The 19,812-nt window shown below is 43.4% G+C and overlaps 1 long non-coding RNA gene across 1 annotated transcript; it reads left to right on the top strand.

The window, feature by feature from the left end:
• Nucleotides 1-909: 909 nt before the first annotated feature.
• On the top strand, nt 910-14,628 carry LOC133363819 (uncharacterized). The gene is made up of 3 exons (XR_009757775.1): nt 910-987; nt 3,319-3,739; nt 10,909-14,628. It is a non-coding gene; the product is annotated as an uncharacterized LOC133363819 (long non-coding RNA).
• Nucleotides 14,629-19,812: the final 5,184 nt, after the last annotated feature.

Raw genomic sequence — 19,812 nt, 5'->3', positions numbered from 1 at the left:
GAGAGAGGCTATACTCCAAAACAGACTGGCCTTGGATTATTTATTAGCCAAAGAACGAGGGGTCTGCGGACTCCTAAATTTGACAGAGTGTTGTTTGAAAATTGATGACAATGGCGAAGTAGTAAAAGACATTGCTAACAAGATCAAAAAGCTTGCTTATACCCCAGTGCAAACCTGGAAAGGAATAAATCTTGGAAACTGGGGAAGTTGGTTCAACTGGTTTGGAGGAATGAAGACAATGATTGTATTGGTTGTTCTGATTTTATTGGGATGTATGCTTTTACCTTGCTTATTACCGATCATTATGAAAGGTATTCGCAGTATAGCAGATAATGCAGCAGCTAAAAGTAGTATGCAAATGTATGGCAGAATTATGTATCAACAAGTTATTCAGAATGAAGAAGCTATATGATATAAATATCAGAAAGCTTCTAAGGGGGGAATTGTGACACTGAAGTCTACTTAAATATAGATATTGCTTGGTTTGGGAATTGTAGCATCCCTCTGACAGTTAATTTGCTTGTGTGATAATCTGCTGACAAGTTAATTTACTTGTGTGTGTGTAAAGAGAAATGCTAATTTGCTGACTGGTATTGTTTGTATAAAGCTGCGTTTGCAAAATAGCTATAGCTGGGAAAATCAGGTCTTGTTGCAATATGCAGCTGTGTTTGTAGAAAAAGGTATCAGATATAAGTGAAACATCCAAGGTTAAAATGAGCAAAACAAGTTGTGAATAACAACTCCAAATATGGAACTAGGAAGAGAGGGGAAGGTACCAGTGGGCATGGTTAAAGTGATGTATGGAAAATGAAAGTGATGTAGTTATGATGATAATGATGCTAATGTAATTAACATAACAAAACTGATAAAAAGGCCAGCAATGCATAGTTTTGCCAGAACTGGCCTGGCCTCTTCTCCACGTGCACGTGTTAGCAATAAAGATACTCCTTCTCCATCATTGTTTCGTTCGTTTCTGAACTCTATTGGGTGAGTACTGGGCGTGAGCTCAAGCCATTAGGACCCCTAAAAGGGGCTAAGGCGTTTTGTTTGTAACACCTGGGTTTGCTTCTTTCCTTCTTCCCTCCTCATCCCTTTTTCCTTTTGTGCTGTGCATTTTAGAAGGTAAGCCTGCAGGTGGGGACTATCTGTCTTATTTATTACTGAGCTTGTGTAAGCTGTTCTGGAAGCCTTTTTGACTGAAGAGTGGGCTAAAAAAGCCCTTAAAATAAATTAAAACATAGAATAGTTTGACTACTCACTCGCACATACATTCAACAAGTGCGTGAACCAGCCCACAGAGGAGTGGTTTACTAAATATTCAGTCTAGATAATCTTATAACAAATAGTTCTTATTTATTAAATTTATATCCTGTTCTTCCTCTCGGAAAGAACCTCAAGCGCAAACAAAAAACATATTAAAACAAACATGCTTAAAAGCATCTTTTTAAAAAGTCTTTTGAAACATCTTAGCAAGCAATTAACAGATGCAGACTGGGATAATGTCTCTACTTAAAAGGAAAATAGATGGAAAATATGTCCAAAAATCTGGTTGTAGAATTTAAACCTGCTGGAGGAGTTTCATAAAAGCTCTATTTCTTGAGTGGTGGCTTTTCAATGAAATATATTTACCAGTGCAAATTTTGTCAGGTTGACTTTAAACGTATAAAGGCTTTGGGTATTTTCATGGTTGCATTTTGTTCGCAACCACCCTGCATAATGGGTTTTCTAGATTTAAGGCTGTGTAAATTATCAATCTCACACATATACCTCTCAGTTATGAGTATTTTGGTGCTATAGGGTTAAAGTATCCAAGTAATCCACATAGCCTGGTCCCTGCTAGCAGTTATTTTGCTCATTAAAAAAGATTGAACACAGTTCAGAATGAAATAAAATATTATTAGAATGCAAATATTGTGAGAGTATATAATACTAGCTCATGTGAGTATGATTATTTTAGCAAAGACATGGTAGATTAGGCATAGCTAGCAGAATTTTCAGATCACAGTTGACAGCATTGCCATATTATATCTAAATTCCATGTGTTTGTGTTTTGTAAAAAAAGATGGCGGTGGCATGTCTGCTATCAATCAGCCTTTACAAAAATTAGGCCAACCTCCCCTAACTTGGTGCCTTCCAGATGTTTGGATTTGTGCTAGCTAGAGCTGATGGGAGTTGCAGTCCAAAAAATCTGGAAGCCACCAGGTTAGGCCCACAGACAATGTCTGGCAAGCTCTTCCGACATGATAGCTTGGAATGGTGATAAAAGAGGCTTTTGCACAGCAGTGGATGGAGAATAGCAACTATTGGTGGGATTGTCCTCATTCGGGTCCCTGTCACGTCATTTTGAAGGAAACATCTCCCTGTACGCTATCTGATACTGCATCAGAGTCCCAGTTTTTAAACGCAGCATTCTTTGTCTTTTTTGCTGACTAATAAAATTTCCCCCACTCTGCTCCACAGTTGTTCCAATGAACACATGTCTGGATTGCAGCATGCCAAGGTAACTTTTATAAAGCAAGCCACCAAGGAAAACCACCACATCCTTTATGCGCTGGGATTTCTTGACTTAGTGCTGAAGTATGCAGTAATGATACTTTATTATGAAGAGCCTGCAAACTGAGACGAGTTTGTGGCATGGCAATTTAATGCATTTTCCCACAAGTAGGAAAACATTTAGGTTTCAAAAATTGTGAATGAATTATGTTGGGTGACGAGAATAAAGCAATTGGGTAGGGGTGAGGACTCTTGCGCCTGGGGCTGAATGTGGCCCTCCAGGTCTCTCTATTTGGCCCTCAGAACTCTGTCCAGGCCGCAGACCTCTCTCCCAATACCCGCACCCCTCCTTGGCCCTGTTGTGTATCCTGGGGGTTGTTGCCTGCCTGGAAGATGTCTGTGAACTCTGATCATGCCGCTTGCTTGTGTGGCTGCAGGACAGAGAGGCTGTGTGAGTATATGAAGAAACTAGACTAGGTAACATTCACCCAGAGTTGCTTTTGGCCCTGCCCACCAATGGCATGTGGCCCTTGGAAGGTGGTCCAGAAGGGGATGTGGTCCTCAGGCTGAAAAATGTGCCTCACCCCTGCAACTGAGGAAGAGCAGGAGAGGCGTCATTCCAGTTGGTGCTATCGTTGGTTGGTCCTTTTTTAAAAAACGTACTACTCACTCATTTTACTAAAATAATGTAATGCATGCCCCACTTCTCCGAGTGGCAAGAAGTTTCAGGACACAGTGCATACCTAATTTTGGTTCCCATTGGAAGGAGGTTGCTGCAGGCTTATTGGCATTTCCTAATATTTGCATTTGTTTCCAAACATACAGGTTGAGCATAGGTGGAGGCACAGATTAAACAAAGTCCAAAATCCACTGCTCCTACATCAGAGCTCCAGGAAGAAAGACAGCACCTTAAAATATTGTTAGCTCACAAAAACTCAGCTCTCTATGTCTCTTTCTCTCTCTGCCTTTTGGTCTGAGTCAAAACTAAAGGGGTAGAGAAATCTGGACAAGTTGCCTCTTCTACCATCAATGAGTATTCCTAGGCTATCTTAGCTCCGTGGAGAAACATCTCCTGAATATTTGAACATGGTCCAGAAACTCAAGCAAGAATTCTGTCTGGGATAAGGCATTATGACCATGTGACCCAGGGATGGAGAGCCCATGGTCCCACTGATGTTGTTGGACTTCCAACTCCTGACAGCCCATAGGTTTTGACCTATAAAGTCTTGCAAAGCCTGGTACCTTGGTATGTAAAAGATCACTTCTCATACGTATTTGTTCATACTCTAATCAATGCCCCCCCTCTCTCTAATGTTTAGAAGGTGGTTGTAAGGGAGAGGGACTTCTTTGTTGTGGCTCCTCACTTATGGAATGATCTCCCCCAGGAAATTTGCCTGGCACTTACGTTGATTTTTTTGTTTGTTAAGCAAATATTGTTCTGTTTGCCCAGCCTTTTAAAGCAGGTTAGGGATGTAGTTGCCTGGAGTCTCAGGGGTCCTAGACCCCTTACTGTTTGGGGAGCAGGGTCCCAGCAAGGTCCCTGTGTCTCCAGCATCCTACTTGTCAATCAGCACAAAAGGGGAGTGTCTTAGCCACCTAGAAGATCTTCTAACATGCTTCCTTGTCCATTCCTGCTGATTGGAGCCAATCAAAGAAAAAGGAGGTGTCAGCCACTGAGAAGATTGTTCTAGTAGCTAACACTCTCCCCTTTCATGCTTATTGGCTCTTGGGGACTTATGTTATTGTAGGAGAAGGCATTAAGGAGGATCTCATTCCAAACCCAGCAGCAAAAAAGGGAGGAGGGTCATGAATGTGACCCTGCATTTGTGAATTTGTCACTACACTACTGATCCTGGGACATTTTGTTGCTGGGGGTGAAGGACAAGATGGCAACTTCCCCTCCCCCAGTTCCATGTACAAAAGCTAATCAGATTGGCAGTTGAATCTTACTTCAACACTGATGATGGGATAGTGTCCTTTACTGCACCTGAGAGCTAGAAGGGAAGGTCAGATGGCACACGCAACTCTGTCTGCTCTGTGTCTCCCACCATCCTCCATCTAAGACAATAACCTCACTCTGTCTAATGGTAGGGCCAGCCCCATTTTAAAGGGTTTATTGCTTTCACTGGTGTAATATTATAAATTTAGTATCAAAAGAATTTTAGATCACATCCACACCATCCATTTAAAGCACATGGCTTCCCCCAAAGAATCCTGGAAACTGCTTTGTTAAGAGTGTAGCTCTGTGAGGGGTAAACTGTAGTTCCTAGAATGCGTTAGGGAAAAGCCGTGACTGTTAAAGTGGCAAAAATGTGCATTAAATGAATGGTGTGGATGTGACATTAGTCTCTGTCGGACAAATGTGTGCTTCAGTGTGATGAGATTGCTTAGAGCTGTTTTATACTGCGTCGGTTACTGCTTTTCAGTGTTCATTTGTTTGTATTTTATTATTTTGTTAAGCTGATTTTATTTAATATAATGTCATATATAATGTGATATGCTATTGTGCAGGAATTCACTCAGAGGCTTTTATAACTGAAACAGATTTCAAGTTTATTTATGTAGGGCTGGAGAGCTAAGCAGAAAACTGTAGCTGACTCTGACTCTCTAAATGTAAAGATTTTTAGCTGGTCCGCCCTTGCTGGGGGGGCCGGAAAAAAAATTCATCGGGGCCTGAACCCGCTCTTGGCAGCCCTGTCTCCAAGTAAGCCTGGGAATGTTCCCCACCCAAAACCCTGGAGAGCCACTGCCAGTCAGTGCAGACAACACTGAGCTAGGTGGACCAATGGTATAACTCATCATAAGGTGGCTTCCTATGTTCCTACGACCATTGGCTGCAGTGGCTCATGCAGCTGTAGTCGACATTTGGAAGTCACTTGGTTGGGGAAAGCTAGCTAGTTCTTCCTTTCTCTGCGCCTTTCCCTGAAACCAGTTTTTAAATTGAACTTCTCACAATTTGAAATGCTGTAATGTTGTGGTAGTTATTTATTTATTTATTTATTTATTTATTATACTTGTATACCGCCCCATAGCCGAAGCTCTCTGGGCAGTTTACAGTAACTAAAAACATTAAAACAAATACAATTTAAAATACATCTTTTAAAAAACCATTTAAAACAATATAAAACACATGCTAAAATGCCTGGGAGAAGAGGAAAGTCTTGACCCGGCGCCAAAAAGATAACAGTGTTGCTGCCAGGCACACCTCATCAAGATGATCATTCCATAATTTGGGGGCCACCACTTAGAAGGTCCTCTTGCTTGTTGCCATTCTCCGGGCTTCCCTTGGTGTAGGCACCTGGAGGAGGGCCTTTGATCTTGAATGTAGTGTACGGGTGGGTTTGTATTGGGAGAGGCATTCCATCAGGTATTGTGGTCCCAAGACGTGTAAGGCTTTATAGGTCAAAACCAGCCCCTTGAATCAAGCTCTGAAACATAAAGGCAGCCAGTGCAAGCGGGCCAGAATCAGTTTTATATGTTCGGACCATCTGGTCCCTGTTACCAATCTGGCCGCTGCATTTTGCACAAGGTGCAGTTTCTGAACCGTCTTCAAAGGCAGCCCCACGTAGAGTGCATTGCAGTAATCTAATTTAGAGGTTACCAGAGCATGGACAACTGAAGCCAGGTTATCCCTGTCCAGATAGGGACGTACTTGGGCCACCAACCAAAGTTGGTAGAAGGCACTCCGTGCCACTGAGGCTACCTGAGCCTCAAGTGACAGAGATGATTCTAGGAGAACCCCTAAGCTATGAACCTGCTCCTTCAGTGGGAGTACAGTCCCATCCAGGACAGGTTGGACATCCACCATCCGGTCAGAAGAACCACCCACTAGCAGCATCTCAGTCTTGTCTGGATTGAGCCTCAGTTGATTAGCCCTCATCCAGTCCATTGTCGCAGCCAGGCACCGGTTCAGCACATTGACAGCCTCACCTGAAGAAGATGAAAAGGAGAAATAGAGCTGCGTGTCATCAGCATACTGATGGCAACGTACTCCAAAGCTCCGTATGACCTCACCCAAAGGTTTCATGTATATGTTGAACAGCATGGGGGACAGAACTGACCCCTGCGGAACCCCATACTGGAGAGTCCAGGGTGCCAAGCAATGTTCCCCAAGCACCACCTTCTGGAGGTGACCTGCCAAGTAGGAGCGGAACCACTGCAATGCAGTACCTCCCACTCCCAACTCAGCCAGTCTCCCCAGAAGGATACCATGGTCGATGGTATCAAAAGCCGCTGAGAGATCAAGGAGAATCAACAGAGTCACACTCCCCCTGTCTCTCTCCCGACAAACGTTATCATACAGGGCAACCAAGGCTGTTTCTGTGCCAAAACCAGGCCTGAAACCCGACTGAAATGGATCCAGATAATCAGTCTCATCCAAGAGTGTCTGGAGCTGGCCCACAACCACTCGTTCAAGGACCTTGCCCAGGAATGGAACATTTGCTACCGGCCTATAGTTGTTAAGATTTTCTGGGTCCAGGGAGGGTTTCTTCAGGAGTGGTCTCACTACCACCTCTTTCAGGCAGCCAGGGACCACCCCCTCTCACAGAGAGGCATTAATCACCTCCCTGGCCCAGCCGGCTGTTCCATCCCTGCTAGCTTTTATTAGCCAAGAAGGTCAAGGATCCAGCACAGAAGTGGTTGCACGAACCTGTCCAAGCACCTTGTCAACGTCCTCAAGCTGCACCAACTGAAACTCATCCAAGAAATCGGGACAAGGCTGTGCTCTGGATACCTCTCTTGATTCACCTGCTATAACACTGGAGTCTAAGTCCTGGAGGATGCTAAAGATTTTATCCTGGAAGTGCCTAGCAAATTCATTACAGGGGGCCTCAGATGGTTCTACCATGACCCTGGGGCCAGAGTGTAATAGCCCCTGGACAATTCTGAAGAGCTCCGCTGAGCAGCAGATTGATGATTTGATAGTGGCAGCAAAATATTGTTTTTTCCTGCCCTTACTGCCCCTAAATACAGCTTACCATAGGCACTTACCAGTGTGTAATTGCATCCACTAGGAGTTCGTCTCCATCTGCACTCAAGCCGTAGTAGAGCCTTTTAGCCCTAAGAGGCTATTAGTAAGCAAGAGATCTTCCACAGAGAGGGGAGATTGTCACAACAATCCCATCAGGGTGCAAATCCTCTTCTGTGGGAATTTGAGCTCCTGTCGGCTCATGTCCAGACTGAAAACAAAGATATTCCAAACTTGGCAGCATCAATGCAAGGAGGACACTGACAGGAGACAGAGCTTTGCTTTCCAGACCTGACAACTCTTATCACCTTTCTGCAGCACTTAAATGCACACACAAAATAAATAAAATAGGGGCAGATTGGAGAAAATACCTCCTTTGCTGACTGCCATGGCCCTGGTGTGGCAACAAGCAGAGTGATGTCATAGTTTTCCTTCATAAATCAAAGGGATATATTTAATTTATTTAGACTTTCATCTCATTCCAAAAGTGGCTAAATGTCCCAAAGACTTTAGATAACGACAAAGGTCAAGAGCATCCTGTTGGAATAGGCAAATGTTGCATGTTCCCTTTAAGGGATATTTGGGGAAATATCCCATGTACCTGTTTTACCATGATGTAACTTCCTAATGGGTGGGGTTACTTACCTGATTTCCTCCTCCTTTGTCCTGGGGGATTTCTTGCATATTCTCCTTTGCTGATCTATCCACCATTGAGAGAGGCCGCATGGCACAGATGCTCTCTCTGAGAGCATCAATACTAAACCACTAAAATGAACTGAGACTCCTATTTTCTTTCTTCTAAGCTAGAGCCTATGTTCCTAACATATGAGGTCGTAAGTAAACATTATTTTCTTTCACCTAAAAGATTGTGTCTGTTGTTGTTTATATAGAGAAAGGTGGGGCTGGTTTATTCTCATTCTGCTGCTTGTATTTTTATATCTCTGCTAAGAAATAGGACCAACCAAATTAGTTCCTATTTCTCTCTGGTAGTTTTATAATACCGAATGCATCCAACTCATGTATACAGCAACCTGTGGAGAAAAAAAATCTAGAAAGGTTCCACCCTCTCACACCAGGCCTTGCTTAGCTCAGGGCTAGGCCCAGTGTGGTTGATGATGTCACCAACCCTTGTTGGTTCTGGATTTCAGACAAAGTCTGTCAAGGGCAGGGGAAATGGTCTCAGCTAGTTTAGAAATCTCCTTTGCTTACAACATTATTTCCAGACAGACACATAGGCAATTATTTCTGGACTGTAACAGCAGGAACTGCAGTACGTTCATGCTATAGTATTGTTTTGTTTTTTAATGTGTAGGTCAGGAGTGGCCAGGAGCCCATTTGGAATTTTAGGAGAGGGCAGTGGGTGCCAGTTACGAAATGGCTGCTGTGGGTACATGGCATGACACAAAATGGCTACCACATCAATGTGTGTGGTGGGGGCAGCACCTATATTAGCTACTGCCATGCTGGCTCAGGGAGAGAAAGCCTGTGCATATCTGGTAGCCAATGAAATTAGAGCCAGTGTGGTGTAGTGATTAGAGTGTTGGACCAGGACCCGAGTAGACCAGGGTTCAAATCCCCACTCAGCCATGAAGCTCACTGGGTGACACTGCCTTTCAGCCTAACCTACCTCACAGGGTTGTTGTGGGGATTAAATGAGGAAGGGAAGACTTATGTGCACCACCTTGAGCTCCTTGGAGAAAAAGGTGGCATATAAATGCAATAAATCAGTCAATCAATGGATGTATGTTTATGGGAATGTGCTCAATGTAGGAGACGGTTTGTGGAATTCTGAGGGGATATTTACTGAAACCTTTCATGAGCACAATAGGAGGTAGTGATAGGCACACTGGCAACTACAGAAGCCGCATTGGTGATCCCTGCTGTAATCAGTGGAGGCTGGTGGCCCAATGTCAGTGGGGCAGTGAATCATCTCCAGATTTTAGTTTGGACTAAAACTCAGAGTGGATTAACTGTCCCACTGACAGCTGAAGCACCTTGGAAAGCTCCTTGAAAGTTTGGACTAAAACCTGGAGCAGATTCACTGCCTCACTGACAGATTCACTGCCTCTCCATTGACTGTAACTGATTGGACTTCTTTTACTTCATATTTTGAATACAGTAATACCTCAGTTAAGGAATCTTTAAGGAACCAAGCTCCTTTTAACCAAGGCCTTTTTTAAGGTGAAACTGATGAGCTTTGCTTTGCTATGGACAAACTTTCAAGCCTTTCCCTTTCCTTTAAGGTGAAACTGACCGGCCTGTGTCTTTGATTTGCTATCAGTAAATTGACAGGCCTGTGCCTTTGCTTTGCTAGGGTGAAACTGACACGCCTGTGTGTTTGCTTTGCATTAAAGATATCTCTTGCTTTCTCCTAGGGCTGGGGAGGGAAGGATCCAATACGATTCAGAGGAGGAGGAGGAGGAGTGGGTGGGTGGGTGCCAGGTAGCCACCCTTTAAAGTCCCTGTTGAAGCTGCCCCCACTATCTATGAGCAGGTGTAGGAACCTATGCCTATTCTTTCCATGTTATTCCTACCTCTGGTATCAAAGTTTCTGTTAAAGAAGTAATATCCAGGAACACATCTACTTTGTTAACTGGGGTATTACTGTACTGCTGCCCCATGTTCCCGATTCTCCCTGTTGCAGCCCCTTTCTCTGCTGCGTAGAACATTGCCTTCTGCTGCTGAGGCCACTCATCCAGCCCCATCCCAACCCAAAGTACATCTGCCTTGATCCTTAATCTGCTGCTGCTTCCTCATGACATACCTTGGTAAAGTGGTGGCAAAGTGTTCAAGTGGTACAATGGCTCATCATCACCATGAGGATTAGGCAATTTGGTCTCTCAGCTGCACCAGTGACCATTGGTCCATCTAGCTCAGTATTGTCTACACGGACTGGCAGCAGCTCTCCAGGTTTCAGACTGGAGGGTCTCTCTTAGTCGTACTTAGAGATGTTGGAGATTAAGCCTAGGACCTTTTGCATACAAAGGAGATATTCTGTCACTGAGCTCCGGTTTTCCCCCTTCCTTAAGACCGTATCTCGGGATCTGGGAATAATCACACCAGCCCCAAAGAAAGACACGTTAATTCTATGGATGGATATTCTCCTTGATAAAATGTTTGGAAACCACTACTACAGAGACTGTAGCTGGTATTTACGTATATCTGCCTGAAATTGAGCTTCCCTGATGTTGTAATGTGGCTATGAGAAAGATTAGAATTCTTCCTCTTCTATAACCACTCTAGTCTTTCCTGTCTGGCTTTTAAAAATGTGGCACAGATAGCCCAGAGGCAAAAATGTTACTTTGCACATGTTCATTTGGCATGCGTAATATCTGATTTGTGGAACAGCTGTATGAAAGCCATTGGCCCTTTCTTATTCTCAGAATGACATTGATTTTTGAACAGCCCTGCAGATTTTTAAAGCTTGCATTTTCTTTCTTCAACAGAAATGAGTTCAACAGAGACCATCAACTCATCTGCTTTCTGCATTTATTTTTATTGTTTTCTTTAAAAAATTATGAACCTTCCCAGTCAATCAGCCAGTGTAGTGTAGTGGTTAGAGTGTTGGAGTCTGACAGAGGAGACCCACTCAGCCATGAAGCTCACTGACCTTGGGCAGCTACCCACCTTTCAACCTAATCTACCTCATAGAATTGTTGTGAGGAAGATCAAATGGATTGACTGACAGAGCTCCAGTGGCCGGAGTAGTTTAACAGTCAGCCCCTCTTCTTGTTATTGTAGCTTGTGAGGACAATAGGGTAGCTCCTAACAACTCTCAGCATCCTTCCAAACTACACTTCTCAGGATTCTTTGGGGGAAGCCATGACAGTCTAAAATAAAATAAAGGTCTGGTGTGGATGTGGCCAGGAACAGCTTTGGTTTAAATTTGGGTGGGAGACTGCAAGTGTCTGCAAGGGTGGGGAAACCCTGAAAAACACCGATACTGTTCACAGTGTTTTCCATTCACCATATGCTCAGAGGCACATGTTACTAAATTCCTCCAAGCGACACAGGAAGTGGATTGGACTGTGAAACATCAACCCAAATTGTCTTTGCATTTTTACAACTTTGTAGGGCAGTACAATATCTCAGAGAGGAGGTCAGGTCTCCTGCTCCCCTGGTGCATTCACTATAGGTGCACAATTTCCCTGCTTTTTAAAGTTTGATAGAAAGATCTGTTGGCTACAGGTACATTCTTAAATGCAAGGGTTTTTTTTGCCAATTAGTGAATAACAATACTGCCCTCATTTAAGTACTTGGGTACCAAGCTGTTTAGGACTTTGTACATGAGTATTAACACCTTGAATTGAGCCAGATACTGTGCAGCACTGTCAGGACCAGTGACATATGGTCCCATAAGGCTGCCCCACTCATCAAACTAGCTGCTGCATACTACACTAGCTGCAGCCTCCAAACCATCTTCAAGGGGAGTTTTATGCAGGATACTTTGCAGTAGTCCAGGCAGGAGGTCACTTAAAGGGCTGTTCAGTGGTGGTAACCAGAAGGTGGAATGTGGTGAGAAACATCCACTTGGTGATTGTAGTGAAGCTAACAAGAAGGAGGGTTTGATTCAGCTGATTTGTGTCCCTCACTTCCCTCTCATGTTGCAAATTAGAGCAGGTGAAATTACAGCGGGCAATATCACTGAGCTCTGTAGCCCATCCCTACTTACATGTTTTAAATTGTTTATTAAATGCCTGGTATGATGTGGGGTTATTTTTTAAAAATACCTGTACTGTGTGCATTGTCAACTTTTGATTTTTACCAAGGAGAGAGATGGCAAAGAATGCAGGTTCCGCTTCTGAGCGCAAGGATCTGATCACAGATTATATTATAGCCAAGTAAGAAACAAGCTGCCACCTGCCCAGGATCAAGACATCAGTGGCATTTAGTGAAATGCAAGAGATGCTATCACAGATTGTTGACAGGTCGGAATACAAGAAGAGCCCTCTGGGATTAGGCCAGTGGCCCATCATCTCACAGTGGCCAACCAAATACCTATGCAACGCCTGAAAGTAAGAATTGAGGGCAACAGCATTCTCCCAACTTGTGATTCCCAGCAACTGGTATTCAGAGGCAGACTGTGCTTCATCACTGAGCCCATCTCTCAAAGACAATTGTGGCTGAGAGAAGCTCATTTCTCAATACAGAGGAAGACTGGAATTCTCAAACTTTGTCGCTGATCTCCTTATCCTATGACAAAGAAAACGTCTCCCAAGTGTGGTCAAATTATGTCTCTGTTGGTGGTGTAGCAGATGTGAAATGCAGGGTGCAATCCTAACCACACTTCCTGGGGACTAAATCCCACTGAACCATGCAAGGCTTACTTCTGTGTAAACATAATTAGGAAAAAAATGCATTTACAGTTGATTTATTACATTCAGCAATAAATTCTGAAGTAGAGGTGTTCTTCAAGACAACTGCCACAGGCAACACCCTACTGAGATGACGGACAAGGAGAGATTAGGTTCAGCTCACATTTCAAGGCAAACTTACTTCATTTGCCCCTCCTGAAACAATATGCAAATAGAAACGCAGCTACCTTTCGAAATTCACACTTCTCCACAATTTGCTGTGCAGTTCTCCAGCCAGGTAATGCATATAAAAATGCATCTGGGTAAAATTTAAATAAGAATGCACATATTGGTGAAAATAGCATGCGAAAAAGCTTTAGAACAGGGAAAATAGCTTGCAAAAATGTGTATTAAAAATTAGAAGAAATTCACCCTAAAAGGCTGATGAATTTTCAAGAGGACTTTAAATAAATAAATAAATAAATAAATTGCACACTGATGAAGAAATGTGAATTGCAACTTAGGACTGGAAAGATGAGAGACCGAAATTGAAAGATTCGTCCTTCCATATATAGCAAAAATGAAACTTTTCCAGAGCTTGGAAAAGTTACTTTTTTAAACTACAACTCCCATCAGCCCCAGCCAGCATGGCCACTGGATTGGGCTGATGGGAGCTGTAGTTCAAAAAAGTAACTTTTCCAAGCTCTGCAGTTTTGACCAATACACATGTGGCTACCGTTCCCTGGGAAGACGGACTGATTGTTAAACCATGCTGGGAATTGTAGCTCTGTGAGGGGAGTAGGTGTCTCCCAATAACTTTCAGCATCTTTTACAAGCTACAGTTCCCAGACTTCTTCAGGGGGAAACCATGACTGTTTAAAGTGGTTTTTTGTTATGTGCCTCCAAGTTGACTACGACTTATGGCGACCCTACATTTCTTCTAGCATGGAACTCAAGTCTCAATCCCCAGCATCTCCACATAGGATTTAGGAGAGACCCCTGCCCGAAATCCTGTATAGACACTGCCAGTCAGTGTAGTCCCCAGGCAGCCTCTCAGCCAGACCCAGGCTGGCTTAGCTTCATGTTTATTTATACAAAAATTTATACCCTGCTACTTTACTTTATAAAATAAACTCAAAGAGGCTTATAAAAACTAAATTTTAAAATACAATAAGAATCATTAAATTACAGTAAGAAACAGTTCAAATATTGAAATAAAATTCACAGTAAAATCAATAGCATGGTTAAAACCATTCAACATAAAAACAGAGAAACAGACCTTTAAACCATACTGCAAGGTTCGGGGAAATAAAAATGACTTAAGTTGCCTGAAGCTTAAGGAAGATGGGGAGCCAACCAACTGTTGGTATACAGATTTTTTGTTCTCATGCAAATAATATTTAATCTTAGCCAACGCCACAAGGAAGAAGACTTCATGAGATGAAGATATAGACTATCCTGATTGTAGCTAAATGATGTATAAGCAAATTAATTGGCTGCTGTTCACAATATATGTCCTAAAAAAAGAGTTAACAACAAACACTGTCTTTTAAAATGCACACTTTTATTTGTAAATATGTCATTAATCTGCAGCAAACCTCCTTATGCCTTCATGTCATGCCTTAGGACAAGGAGATAACTGATGACCTCTGAAGACAGACAAACCAGTTTCTGCTTTGTTAAGCCTGTTTCAGACCTTTTATGGTTTTTCAGCCAAGGAAATCTGGAAATTTTAGTTGTCTGAAGGTGTTGCTGTCCGAAAACCTTTTCTTTTTTTTAAAGGATTTGTGGGAGCAGGTTAATTATGCATTTTTCTGTTGTTTCTGCAGCTGTGTTGAATTGGCTTTTAATTTTGTTGTATATCATCTTAAATACTTACGTTTTGTTTTTGTATGTCTGTATATGCATTTCATTTATATCCTGCCTCTATACTGAGCCTTTGGCCTGATTCAACAGGGCTCTTATGCCTTTCCTCCAAGGAGCTCAAGGCAGCATACATGGTTCTCCTCAATCCATTTAAACATGACTATCTGGAGTGGGTTAGCCAAGCCAAACCACTGTGGGTCTGGCTTTTAGAACACTGGCAGTTGGTTCTTACTGAGCATGCCTGCGCTATCATAGGCAGCAATGTTAAATTTCTTAAATTAATTAAAGATCAGCCATGCATTTTTTTTACCTTTAAACTGCAGAAGATGAAGGTCAGAGTATGGGGCAAGGTCTGTAATAGGATTACAGGTACTCTGTGAACATGGCTGATTTTCAATTAATTCCAACAAATTATGAGATCACTGACAGAAAAAAGTCCAACAGGGGTCTGGAGTTTTTGGTCTTGTTTTACACTTTGAACTCTCAATTCTCTCTGAGTGTTCTGTGTATTGCCCTGACAACTTAGGGGGTTGTTAAGCAAGTGTTTCTGAATTCAGGACTAGTTTTGTAAGATTTTGTTTTGGAATGAGTTTATGGGAAACAGCGGAATGCCATGAGGGTTATTTTCAATTTAACATGGCAGAATGTGAAAAATCTATGCTGGCTATAGTATACAGCCATTCTCATGGCTGTATAATACCCACTTTGCTGAAGTGACAAGGGAGATAGCGCAAGACAACAAATGTAATCCAGTTTGTTAACCTGGCACTTGGAGTTTTTGTGGGAGATGAATACAGTGAGGAGGGGGCTGACAAGTTTATTGCACCCAGAATGCTACTAATTAAAGGCTGGAGAACATAAGAAGAGCCCTGCTGAATCAGGCCAGTGGCCCATCTAGTCCAGTATCCTGCTCTTGCAGTGGCCAACCAGATGCCTATTGGAAGCCGGCAACCAGGATCTGAGCACAACCCCACTCTCCCCACTTGCAGTTCCCAGCAACTGGCATTCAGAGACATACTGCCTCCAACAGTGGAGGCAGAACATGGCCATCATGGCTAGTCGGAAGAGATGAAGGGAACCAGAGAAAGAACTACGGGTTTCAGTGGTGAGTGGAAAGATGCTGTCTAGATGCCAGGTCCACCCTTGGATGAACAGCAGGTCTAACCGTTGAGAACTAATGGAGGGGTAGATCTGGAATACAAATTTCTCAAATGCTAGGTATTGCTCAAGACACTAACTCTACCAGAAATGGTAACCTGTTCTCTGATGTTAGCTATGTATGATTAGTTATACATTTGGAGTATCTGCTGCGCCCAGCCCAAGGAAACATTTCTGCAGACACCCATGGCACGCACCCAAGCTAGCCTGCTGTCCTCAGGTAGGTAGAGGACTTTGTGCCATCACCAGTGTCAAAGTAAGCCAGCTGGTCAGCTTTTTCACATGGAATGGGAGGTGCCATCTTGTCCTTTGCCTGAAGCAGCAAAACATCTTTGTTTTTCTTATTACAGTCTATAATTAGCTATCTTGAAGGTGGAACATAAATCTAAACAAACCAACAGCTGGGGCAGATTCTTTCTTCCAAAACCTGGCACTCTATTTTTGCCACTGGAAATACATTTTAAAAAAATAACCAACCTCTAATGCAACCCAGATAATCCTACCAAGCAAATACAAGATCATTTGGAATATGCTGGGATCATTTGGTCCAGGCTATGGTCTGAAGGCACATGAGGTCAGTGCCTGGATGGGAGACTGCCTGGGAACCATATGTAAGCCGCCTTGGGTTTCTATCATGAAAAGGTGGGGTATAAATGTAATAAATAATAAATATGCTTCATGACATCTAAACAATGGTAGCTGGGCCCATTGAGACTGGTAGGGCTGAAGGCAGGGAGAGCCAACGGCAGGCAGAGCCACTCCCTTACTAGTGGTAAGAAAGAAGCCAGGCAGGTCAGGCATCTATCTGATGACACTGAGTTTATTGGGGCAATACTCCCATCAGTTTTAATGGACCAGCCTCCACTGGATGTGGCTGTGGCCCCACAGTTGTTCCCAGGTGGTAGGATGGAGATACAGGCAGTGAGGGCAATGGTCTGCTCTCTCCCCATGAAGGGCTTGCCAAGATCTGGTGTACGTGTCACCCCAAAAGTGTCTGGAACCTGTCTGAAGAGAGGCCAGCTGCAGAGTTACACGATCTTTGCAAGAGCTGCTGCAGCATATTTTCCACAGAGATATTTTGCAACCTCTCCCCTTATCTGAACTCAGTTGTCTGGGCTGGTGATTCCCGATATGAAGCCCGATACACATTCAGTGTGTATAATCTGCTGCTTTTGAGCATCCCTGCCCCTCTCCATAGTGGGATCAATTGGTTTTGTCTGCAGATACAGGCTAGACTGAAGGCCATCGGAGCAGATTTAGTGTTGGAGTAAAATTTTAACATTGTGTTGGAAGTCTGGTTACCAGAAAATATGAACATCCAACCCAAGTTCTGTTAAAATTCAAATTTCAGACCAGTCTGCAGCTACAGATTCTCAAACAAGATTCTGTGATTTGTCGCAAGCAAAAAGCACCGCAAGGCCTGACCTCTGAACCCCTCAATAAATGGGAGCATGATGATGTCACTGCTTTCAAAAGGAGGGGGCCCTTTTAACCGGATCAGAACCCCAGCACTTGCATAGGAAAGCAAGAATCTGCCTTATAGCAGGTCATACAATTTGTCCACCTAGCCCAGTATTGTCTGCTCTGGCTAGCAGCAGCTCTGCGGGGTCTCAAAGAGAGCTGTTTCACATCGCCTGCTATCTGATCCTTTTTACTAAAGCTGCCGGGGATTGAACCTGGAGCCTTCTGCATGCAAAACACAAGCGTTGACATTGAGCAGGCCTCTCCCCTCTGCTCCACTGCCTGACTACTAGCATAGCCCACATGACTTGAACCAGAGCTTGGAAAAGTTACTTTTTTGAACTACAGCTCCCATCAGCCTAATCCAGTGGCCATGTTGCCTAGGGCTGATGGGAGTTGTAGTTCAAAAAAGTAACTTTTCCAAGCTCTGAAGTCTTGAACCACCAAGGCGATACGATTACAAAGAAGCTGGCACGCAGCAGCACAGAGATTTGGGGAAGGGCCGTAGCTCAGGGGCAGAGCATCTACCTTGCATGCAGAAGTTCCCAGTTTCAGTTCCCCAAGCAGGGATGGGACAGCAAGATGGACCAATGGTCTGATGTGTTCCTATCTCATATTGCTGGACTTTGACTCAAGCACTTAAATCTAAATTATCCTAATAGCATGACTTCTGGGATAATATAGCATTTATGTTGCCTGAGCCAATGCATGCATACTCAGAAGTAAGTCTCATTTTGTTCCATGGCGCTTACTCAGATACCCCCGTACAGAACTGCAGCCTTTATGTTGACAGTACTTAATAACTTTCATCTTGGGGTTGCTCCAAACATTTTCCCCCTAGACATGAATAACACTGCCATGAATGTATTTCCTGTGGGTTTCTACCTACCAAAAAAAAAAAGGACAGGGACAGCTACCCACATGTCCTAGTTTATAGAGGGGTCTAGCAGAATGGCTGCTACAGGACACTTCTCTATTTGAAAAACTGGTCCAAGCTTCGTTTAAAGATAAAGAACCCGAAGCAGGGAGTTGCCCATCAGCTGTGATCACCTGGACAGCAGACAGTTCCCGTCACAGGCTTCCCCACTATGATGAGATCCATGCACTTCTATTTAAGTTATAGTAAATATTTCTAAGATGTTCACCTGTACATATAAATTAGTACATGCCAATTTGTGCAAATCTGTGTCCTCTTTTTTTTGGCAATGCATTTCTTCTTTTGAGGCAATGCACAAGCAGCTACTACCCTGAACAGCAGGCCTCCTTTTTGAGGAAACAAGGGATTGGCACTCGGACTTCACTGGTCCAAAACAGGCATGCTTCCTTAGTAAGAGAGGAAAGCGGAAAGAATTAATCCAGCCCCAGCATTATCAGCAAACAGATGGAGCGAAATGAAGGAGAGATCAGATGGCCGCCACAAATGAGCATGAGCTGCTGTGTTACTAGATGAAGCATCTATTTGTGTCGCTCTCCAGCACGTGCAAAGCCATTCTGCCAGCTTCTGCCCTTGGCAGCCTGGATGCCCCTGGAGAAATGTTGAATTTATGCTTGCTTGGGGGCGGGAGGACCTGCATTGGCTCTCGCTCTGCATATTAAACTCAGAGATTCAGGAAGCCATTCTGTAAAATTACACTAAAAATGACAAACTTTATAATAATAGCTCATAAAATCCAGACTCTCTGAGATTTTCTCCAGGCACCTGGACAAGGCAGCGAAGTAAAACACATCCGCATTTAAATGAAATGAAGAGTCACTCCTTTCACTTATGTCTGTCTCTGGACATTTGTTTCCTGGCAGAAGTGAAACTGTAGGTTACATTCAGGGCTGCTGTGTTTATTCTGCAATCAGCCATTGGTACAGAATGCAGAACTGAGTCATCCTCTTAACCCAAGCCATCTCTAAAAACAAAACCCACAAGTTTCTAGGCCTTTCTGTTGTGCAGCTCTAAAGTTGCTTATAAATTGTGCTATTATGTTGATTTTGCTGCTGCTGCTGTCATTATTGTTGCCATCAGAGCAGCTGGGAAGACAACCCTGGGAACGATCTATCATCCCCCTGATCAAAATGCTCAGGGAGACCTTGAGACCTAGAATTAGGAGTGAGCAGTGAAGTGGCCAAGTTTGCTGATGACACTAAATTGTTCAGGGTTGTTAAAACAAAAAGGGATTGCGAAGAGCTTCAAAAAGACCTCTCCAAACTGAGTGAATGGGCAGAAAAATGTCAAATGCAATTCAATATAAACAAGTGTAAAATTATGCATATTGGAGCAAAAAATCTGAATTTCACATATACGCTCATGGGGTCTGAACTGGCGGTGACCGACCAGGAGAGAGACCTCGGGGTTGTAGTGGACAGCACGATGAAACTGTCGACCCAGTGTGCGGCAGCTGTGAAAAAGGCAAATTCCATGCTAGCGATAATTAGGAAAGGTATTGAAAATAAAACAGCCGATATCATAATGCCGTTGTATAAATCGATGGTGCGGCCGCATTTGGAATACTGTGTACAGTTCTGGTCGCCTCATCTCAAAAAGGATATTCTAGAGTTGGAAAAGGTTCAGAAGAGGGCAAC

Source organism: Rhineura floridana, chromosome 9 (assembly GCF_030035675.1).
Source record: "Rhineura floridana isolate rRhiFlo1 chromosome 9, rRhiFlo1.hap2, whole genome shotgun sequence".
Classification (NCBI taxonomy): domain Eukaryota; kingdom Metazoa; phylum Chordata; class Lepidosauria; order Squamata; family Rhineuridae; genus Rhineura; species Rhineura floridana.
The sequence above is the reverse complement of the archived record's forward strand: the minus strand, read 5'-3'. Positions and strand labels throughout refer to the sequence as shown.